The sequence below is a fragment of the Balaenoptera acutorostrata genome, chromosome 15, assembly GCF_949987535.1.
Source record: "Balaenoptera acutorostrata chromosome 15, mBalAcu1.1, whole genome shotgun sequence".
In the NCBI taxonomy this organism is placed as follows: Eukaryota; Metazoa; Chordata; class Mammalia; order Artiodactyla; family Balaenopteridae; genus Balaenoptera; species Balaenoptera acutorostrata.
Genome location: NC_080078.1, coordinates 81942028 through 81951997, shown reverse-complemented (window position 1 = coordinate 81951997; position 9970 = coordinate 81942028).

The window sequence follows — 9970 nt, the reverse complement described above, 5'->3', positions numbered from 1 at the left end:
AGGGACACAGAAGAATATTGTAGTTGGGGATAAAGGGAAAAGTGCTTGACACTGATACGAGTGGTTCTCAAAAATTTGAATTTCACATCCCCATAAATTTTTTAAAATATGGATTGGGGAGCATCAGAGAGCTGCCAACTTTTTATTTTGCTAAGGAAGGACACAATACCAAGGAAGATTAAATCTAAAACCAAAAACATAAAAGCAAAGACTTTGCCATATAAAAGAAAAGAGCAGAAACAGAATAAAAAACAATCCTTCCCAATAAAGTTGATAAACTTGTTCCAACTTTTTAAAATCCCAGGCCACCAAAGCAATAGACCACCCAGCAAAACCTTCCAGTGAACCTGCATTTGGAATCTGCTCCAGAACACAGTCTACCTTTCCAGAGTGCAGCTTTTAAAAGGGGGCCAAAAAACAGCACTTCTGTTGGAATTCTTCCCTCCCTCACCCTTGGTTTCCTACAGAAGAGAGACCATGCTCCCCCATCTGAGTGTGGTATCTTCCTGTGCATGCAGTTCCAGCCGGAAGCAAAACAGAGCCTTATACTACCTGCTTGCCATGTGCCATGTGCCAATAATAGTCTAAGTGGTGTCCTTACAACCACCCATGAGCTTGGTAATATCCTCCTTTTCACTGATAAGGAAGCCAAGGCTGGAAAAAGTATTTCCACTTGCCCATAGTCATAGAGCTTGATGAATTCTGAAGCTGAAATTTGCACCCAAGTACATCTGATGCCCAAGTCTATTTTCCAAACAATTTTCTCCTCTAAGATAAAGACAAGGATTTGGACAATGAAGTGATGCACACATTTTCATTTTAGAGAAAAGTTATTTTATTAAACTACTTGTTTTATGTTTTAGACCCCAGAAAATGTCAGTAGCCCTGTGGCCTCGTCATGGTACTCATCCTGTTGAATAACAAAATATCTGAGCCACTTACGCTTCATGGAGCAAAAACACATGAGGAGCTCTGTATGTGATGGAATGGTTTTTAAATCAAGTCACAAGCTCGGGCATGAGGATACTATATTCATTTATGTTGGCGAGATTAACTGATTGTGAATGTTGTATAAGTAAAAGTGAATGGACGGACACCCCGGGGACACTATTGTGGATGAAACACCGAGGACTCGTTGCTCACAAGTCTCAGAGCAGGGCGAGGGGTGGGGGTCCTCTTGTTCATTCCATAAAATGGCTATTTATTTCAATGAAAAATAATTTCCCTCCATCCCCATACCTTTGGACCCCTGTCCAAGTCTGAATTTAATTTTTCTACATTCACATGATGCCTTGCCCCTGCATAGGTGGAATTCTCATTGAGCTCTATGAGTAGAGATTCTTCTGCCCCTGAAAATACACTCTGACCTTCTACAGAGGCCTCAGATTCCCTTAGCAGGGATTTCTCAGTCCCTTAGAGAAAGGGCTTCCTTTGAGGATACGCTTGTGCGAGAAACCAATTCAGAATGAGGTCGGTCAGCACCCTCAGCTTCCTTTCTGAGAGTTGATTTGGATAAAAGAAAGGGTAACAGAGTGAGTGTGCATGAGACATGACGAAAACACATAAAGAGCCATTTATTTTGTATTTATTTCCTGCTTGCCAAGCACTATTCTAGGTGCTTTCCATGAATTAACTCAATCACTTTAATAGACTTAGGAGGTAGGTATGATCACAATCCATGTTTTATAGATGAAGAAACTGAGACACAGAGATTCTGAGCCGTCTGTTCAAGGTTGCACAGCCAGGAAGTAGGGTAGCTGGACTTCAACTTGGCTTAAATCAACCCCTTGTAACCACTACACTAAGCAGCCCATCGAGATGCGTTGGCAGAGGTGCTGATGGGGGCAAGAGTATTGCAAAGACAATGTTGGGGCACAAAATACAACCTCAGAAGGTCTGATAGCAACATAATGTTTAGTATGACTGTATTAGCCAGTACTTTCTAAGATGCAAGAGGAGAAACCCAGGTCAAAATGGGATTAGCAAAAATGAGGAATGTGTTGGCCCCCGAACAGAAAATCAGGAATGGATGGATACATGGTCCCAAACGATACCATCAGGATTTGATGTTCCCTTTCCCTCACCTCCACTTCTTAGCTCTGCTTTCCTCTGAGTTGGCTTTGCCCTTAGGGCAGCCTTCTCTACGTGGTGGCACCCAGCCACTTTGGGCTCTCAGCTACCCCTCCCGGTGGAAAGTCTTCTCTCTCCCAGTTGCTCCAGCAAAAGTCCCAGGATTCACTGACTTGACTGACTTGAATCATGAGCTCATTCCAGATGGATGCACCCCATCTTACCCAAGGGGATGGAATATGCTGATTGGTCCTAAATCGTGTTCCCTCCCTTGGAGTATGAGATAACCCTGTATAACCATACAGAGTGCTGGTGGGAGAAGCAACACCTCCAAGAGAAGTCAGAAGGCAGCCCGGATGCTGGGTTCAAAACCCATAAAAGTTCATCACGCTGATCCCAGCTCTGTTTCTTTTTAAACACATGTCCTCAGAACAATTACATTTCTCAGGAGCTGGAAGACAGGAGGCCACATGCCTCTAAACTTAGCGCTCAAGAGCATTTTGTGCAGCGTTTGGTTGATCAAATGACTCACAGATAACTTCTATGTGTAACATTTCAGGACCTGAGAAATTGACCAAAGTTCACTCCTTCCCGATACTTGCCTTACAGAAGCTGGTTCCGCCTGTGAACTGGGGAAAGTATGGAAGATGGTCCTAATAGCATTATTCAGTTTAATTCTTACTTTAAGCAACTCGTGTTTATTTAAATAATTTTAACATTCACACCTGTGCCACCAAACAAAACCTTGAAATAATAAAACGCCTCTGTAATACTAGAGCATGGCAACCAGGAACCATTTGATAATTAGGTTTAGAGATGACAGTAGGAAATACTGTCCCTTTGTCTTTAGGGTGAATAAAATATATTTGTGTTTCTGATCAGGATTCTTTGTGTGATTATCTGTGTGGGTCTCCTTCAGCTGTTAGCTGTGAAGGACCTGTCCCTGATCCTCCAGGTCTTAGTGAGGTCAACTACTTCTCATAACTGAAGTCTGAGCTCAAATGTTGGTTCCTTAGGAAGGCCTTTGCGGATAACCAGAGCACAGTAACCGTACATAACCCCATTTTATCTCCATCCCATCTCCCTATTTTGTGCCTGTCTGAAATGATTCGATTTCTTTGATTACACGTGTGTTGTCTGTCATGTGAGCTCCAAGAAGTCAGAGGCCTTGTCTATGTTATCCATCATTGTATCTCCAGTGCCAAGAATGGTGCCCAGCACATAGTAGGTGCTCAGTAACCATTTGTGGAATAACTCCACTTCCAAAGAATTCCACTCTACCTGGATAGAGTAAAAAACAAAACAAGAGACGACCGGAAATGTACATTAAATTATTTTTTAGCAGAAAAGCCCATTATTCTGGAGGAATCTCAGTGTTCATGTAAACATACAAGAGCCCAGACTATTCTATCCAAGTTGCAATGAGGTTGGACTCTGTCATTTGATATCACCAGGAACTAGAATACAGGAATTTGCATAGCTGTTCTCTTTCGGTGGAAAAATCAGGTAATGAGATCTGAACGGTGAGGGCTATTTGGCATTTGCTGCTACATATAGGCTGACTAAGTACTCTGCTAGCTAAACGTTTTTCCCCCCAAAGATAAAAGGACTCTTCTAGAGTTTCCTTGTTTTAGAATTGCTCACCTGGCCCAGTTCATGAATATTGACAAACAACTGGATATCCACTTCCATTCTTTCTGGAGTTTACTCACCCTGACGATGGAGGTACTTTCCATCAGTTCCGTTTACGGTGCCAATCCAGTGTGGAAGTACACATGTAGTGGTTCAAGCTCTGGCAAAACACAACCAGAGCTCAATAATCCTTCATCCAAGTCAACAGCCATAGTAAGATATGTCAAGGCAGGCTCTTGACAAACAGGAACGAAACAGAATGTACTCTGGGTCCAAAATAATTAGCAATAATAATCCTGTCATGGAATTTCCCTGATTTTCACCCTGATGGAATTAGCCAAGTTACATCATGCAAGAAAGCATAGAATGGGGACCCATGTGATGATGAATTTTTTAAAAAATTTTATTTTATTTATTTATTTTTGGCTGTGTTGGGTCTTTGTTGCAGCACACGGGCTTTCTCTAGTTGTGGCGAGCGGGGGCTACTCTTCATTGCGGTGTGCAGGCTTCTCATTGCGGTGGCTTCTCTTGTTGTGGAGCATGGGCTCTAGGCATGCGGGCTTCAGTAGTTGTGGCACTCGGGCTCAGTAGTTGTGGCTCGCGGGCTCTAGAGCGCAGGCTCAGTAGTTGTGGCGCACGGGCTTAGTTGCTCTGCGGCATGTGGGATTTTCCTGGACCAGGGCTCGAACCCATGTCCCCTGCATTGGCAGGCGGATTCTTAACCACTGCGCCACCAGGGAAGCCCTGATGATGTAATTTTAAAAGTTAATTAGGAAACGTATATGGTACTGTTAACTTAAAAACATTATAAGCACAACATGAGAGTTATTTGGGGCAAAATGAGGGCTGCAGCCCAGGAGACAGCGTTTCAGATAGCTCTGAGAAACGGCTCCGAGGAGGCGAGGGGAGGGGCCAGGATATATAGGAGTTTTGCAACAAAGAGCAGGTAATTGGGAACATCGAAAGATTATGGTTAAATAAAGAAAACCAGATATCTCAAGTTAAGGAATTTAGCGCTTTTCTATGTATGGGAAGATGCAAGAGTCTGGGCTCACTGAAACCATTCCTTTGATATGCACCTTAGCTGTCTGGGGCCTGTATTTTCACATCCTGAGTTTCCTCAGGGCTCACCACGGGGAGTGGCTGCAGTCCGAAGGCAGCTAGATGGCAGGTATTCTTTTCAGCCCTGAGTTTCCTCAGGGCTCACCAGCTCACGCTGGAGGGCTGCAATCATTGGTGACTGTGACATCCTTTGTTTATTGATATGGCAGGAAATATTCCATTTATAAATACTCCATTTATCAGCACCAATGGAATTTTTCAAAATCAATGGATTTTTTTCATTAGGCAGCTTAGCTTGACTCTGGACCAGACAGTTATATCTAGATCTTCCAAAATTAATACTACTACTGCTACTGCTAATAATAACAATAGTAACTGCTAATACTTACTGAGTATTTACCATGTAAAAAACACTATTCAAAATATTAACTCATTTAGGGGCTTCCCTGGTGGCGCAGTGGTTGAGAATCTGCCTGCCAATGCAGGGGACACGGGTTCGAGCCCTGGTCTGGGAAGATCCCACATACCGCAGAGCAACTGGGCCCGTGAGCCACAATTGCTGAGCCTGCGCGTCTGGAGCCTGTGCTCCGCAACAAGAGAGGCCGCGATAATGAGAGGCCCGCGCACCGCGATGAAGAGTGGCCCCCGCTTGCCACAACTAGAGAAAGCCCTCGCACAGAAATGAAGACCAACACAGACATAAATAAATAAATAATAAATTAAAAAAAAAAAAAGAAAATTAAAAAAAAAAAATATTAACTCATTTAATTGATTTTCTCCATTTTTTTTGAGATGCTCTATTACTTTAAAGAGGGCGCATCTACATACAGACCTCGATTTCCCCAGACATTTCTGAAAAAAGAAAAAAGGAAACAAAATGTCTCTTTATATATAAGGTTTGTAATTAAACACAGGAACTGTATTTCACCAGAACCACAGAATCAACCAAATAGAACAAGTACAGCTGTAGCACGTAAGGCATTTAATCTTTGTTATTTTGCGATATGTTATTTGACAATTATTTATTGAGCACCTTGACTGATCCAAGCATAGTTATAGGTACTAAGAATACAGCAGAAGGCAGTCTTCCTGCCGTCAGGGACCTCCTGAAGCAAGCTAGAACTCAAGTTACAAAATAAAACTACAGTGTTATAATAACATATAAGAGCCACTATTATTAGTCCCATTTTGCAGATGAGGACAAGGTGAACAAGTTTGGTAATATGTAGCCTGGTGGATTCAAACTCAGATCTGGCTTAAACTCTACAAGAAACAAGTTTACTCACACAAAATGGGAAATAACACTTAACTTGCAAATTGTGTGAGTAGAGATACAAAATATCTGGCAGACACATAGTAGCTCTTCAATAAATTACAATTTGTTGGGGGTCTCCCTGGCGGTCCAGTGGTTAAGACTGCGCTTCCACTGCAGGGGGCACAGGTTCAATCCCTGGTCAGGGAACTAAGATCTCACATGCCTCATGATGTGGCCAAAATAAATAAATAAATAAATAAATAAATAAATAAATAGCATGTAGTAATAGTAAAATGACTTATAAACTTGAGTGTATACCTGTGTTTTTCATCTCCTTAGAAATGAACCCGCTCTTTTAATGAACTTTTACAAAGGTTCTCTCCATGTAACTGCATTTTGGAGGCTTTAAGTTACATTTTTTCATAGTATACTTTACCAACAGGGCTGAATTCTAGTCAGAAATCATCAAGCATATACAGGGGCCAAATGGACGTTTGTGAAGACAGTGGTTGATTGCACTTCAGCTGATATTTCAAATATTCATCTTAACCTTCCTAAGACATAAGTATAGTAACCCCCAATTTTATGAATGAGGAAACTAGGCTCAGAGAGGTTAAATAATTTGCCTAAGGTCACACAGCTAGTGAGTGGTAGAGCCTTGGCTTCAACCCAAGCTGTTGAAAGCCAAGCTATTCTTTTTGTCATATAGAATTGCTTCCTATATGACACTCAAATAAAACCCTCCGGGATTTTCCAACGACCTCTTCCTCAGAAAACAAAGAATGTATTGATACAAATCTTTCTATTTTCATTTGGCAATGAGGAAATCATCAATGATCAATTGCCTATTATGTGCTTATTGGATGCTGGCCAAGGTAAATGGCACTGTGTCATTTGCTCTAGGAGAGACAAAAAAAAAAAGGAGACAATGTCTGTAATTTCAAGGATTTTTGTGTGTGTGTCTAATTAGGCAGGAAACCCCAAAACAAATGCAACAGAGATTATGACCTTCATTATTTGAGAGCCCAAACCCTGTTAATTCTTATTAATGTTAACAATAAACATTTTAGAACCTTTACTATATGCCAAGGACTTTCAGTGCTTTGTCATCCTCAGAAAAACCCTGTTGGGTAGGTACTCTCATTATCAGCACTTTGAGATGAGCTACCTGAGCCTGACAGAGATAAAAGTAAATTATCCCTGGTTGATCTGGCTCCTAAGTGGCTGAGCTGGGATTTGAACTCACCAGCATTTCTTTGCTGGTCTTCCTCTGGCTTTATTCAATTATACAGTTTCCTGAGTCAAAACTACAGTATTAAGTTGAACACTCGGTATAACAACTGAGACATCTATGTTGCCTTTCTTGTATGTAGTTCGCAAAAACCATGGCATACAATAGAGTAATATTGTAGGTAATATTCACTGAGCATTTTACTGTGCTAAGAACTGTAGATGTATTATTCTCACAGCAACCCCACGAGATTGGCTATTTGTATTACTCTTATTTCCAGGAGACTTGACCTTTACTGTGTGGTTGGTTCTAACACCACCCATTCGACAGATGTGGAAAGTAAGTCCTTCGAGTTTCCACAATCAGTAAGTGGATGTACAACACACCCGCTAGTTTAGCCGAAGCTCTGAAGCACAAAGCTGTGTATTAACATTTGATACATTTGAGAGAGCGCTGTGTTTCTCAGCACAGAGAAATCAGCTGTTGCCCTCTTCGGGACCCTCAACCTCACCCTCATCACACAAGCTCACACAAATGCACGTGTGCATGCACACACACACACAGACTTTTTTTTTTAATATTTATTTATTTATTTATTATTTTTGGCTGCGTTGGGTTTTCGTTGCTGCACACAGGCTTTCTCTAGTTGCAGCGAGCGGGGGCTACTCTTCGATGCGGTGCGCGGGCTTCTCATTGTGTTGGCTTCTCTCTGTTGCAGAGCACGGGCTCTAGGCATGTGGGCTTCAGTAGTTGTGGCACGCAGGCTCAGTAGTTGTAGCTTGCAGGCTCTAGAGCGCAGGCTCAGTAGTCGTGGCGCACGGGCTTAGTTGCTCCGCGGCATGTGGGATCTTCCCGGACCAGGGCTTGAACCCGTGTCCCCTAGCATTGGCAAGCGGATTCTTAACCACTGCGCCACCAGGGAAGTCCCCCCACACACAGACTTTTGTCATCTGCGGTCGCTTGGTGTGAGGGCTGGAGTATAATTATCCATTCAGGACTTGGTAAGATTTCCCGGAACAAAACAGAGGGCCTGGGCCTGTCTCGGTAATGATGGTGGGCATTTACGAGGCGCTTCAAGATCTCTCATTAGTAATTCCCAGCAACATCCCTATCGGGATGACTCACAGGAGCCCAGTAATGGGCGACAGAGGAGGCCAAGGGAGGAAGAGTGAGTTTCTGGGACGGGGCTCAAACTAGTCATTTTGCATTTAGCTGCACCTCATCAAAGATGGGTATGTGTTGATGTCAACCAAGTTTTAAAGAACTAGCACTGCTTTCTTCTGCAATCCGGGACTTTCTCCACTGGACATGAGAAAACAATTTCTCTGAAATAGGAATTTTCTTGCTGGCTATTATGAGACTAACGACTGCCTGCACTTCTAAGTATCTATTTGGAGTTTATAAAGCAAAATGATGCTAAACTCATGTGAAAACCTAGCAAATCTGAAATTATTTTCCTTTCTGCTTAAGCACACCTGCAGAGAGAGAAAGAAAAGAAAACACAGTGGGGGAGGGGGTCAGATAACTCAATAGCTGACATAACAGTAGGATTTAGCATTTCTTGAGCACTTACTATGTGTCAAGCACCGTGCCAGAAGAAAGGCACACGGTGGTGAACTGAATGGTTCTTCTGTTTGGGGCTTTTTATTTGTTTATTTTACCACCATTGAGGCATAAAACAACATTTGCACCACACAGCCCCACATATACTGATCCCACCCACCTCCGTTTTGGAGATATTTCCATTTAAGGAACATTTCCAATATTCTGAGATATTCCTGGTTTAAGAAAAGGTGATGTAATATAGCATGTTGTATATGAATGTACATAGTAAAGGCCAAAATCAGAAAATCTGGGTCTGACTTCCACATGACCCTATGATAAGGTCTGTGACACAGGGCAAATTATAGAACTCTCTAAATTTTAACTTTATTTATTCATTTATTTTTTTGCCATTGGGCTGAAATGGGAAATTCTACGTAAAATGTCTAGCTTAGTGCCTGGCTTATCATAAGCCCTAGAAAGCTTTATATTTGTACACTAAGTAACATACGGTATATAAGATATAGTGTCTATTACATATAGTATATATTCTATAGCATATGCTATAGAATATGTACTATATAGTGTATATATAGATATCTATATAGATATAATACATTATGTATGAATTATATACATATATAGCTATTACTTTTATTAACATTAACAGTCATTAACGTTTAATCAAGACAAATCTGAAATGACAGAGTTCAAGCTCAAGTCGGCCTGCAAAAGGTTTTCAAAAAACCAGCTGAAAGTTTACAATAAACTTTCGAGAGAAGGATTTGACACCAGGGTCAAAATGACGCAGTCACATGACTGAAAAGCCCTCAGAGGAAACAGAACTTCCCTCACCTCCTCCGTGGCTGGCGGTCGTTTTTGTACTGGATCAGAACGAAGGAATACGAACCACTTCAAAACAATCAGCAAAACCTCCAACTTCTCTTCCTCCGTTAGTACAGAGAGTTCTACCCTTGCCAGCCACGAGGACTCTAGGAAGTGTGTGTGTGTGTGTGTGTGTGTGTGCGCGCGTGTGTGTATGGTGTGTTCCCTCCCGCGCTTGCGTAAGATGGACTTTGTAGGGATGGATGGGGATGGTAGGGGCCGCGGTTCGAAGGTGCAGGTGCCTAGCTTTTGCACGAGGTGGTCGGTGTCCAGATGGAGGGAGGGGCAGATGC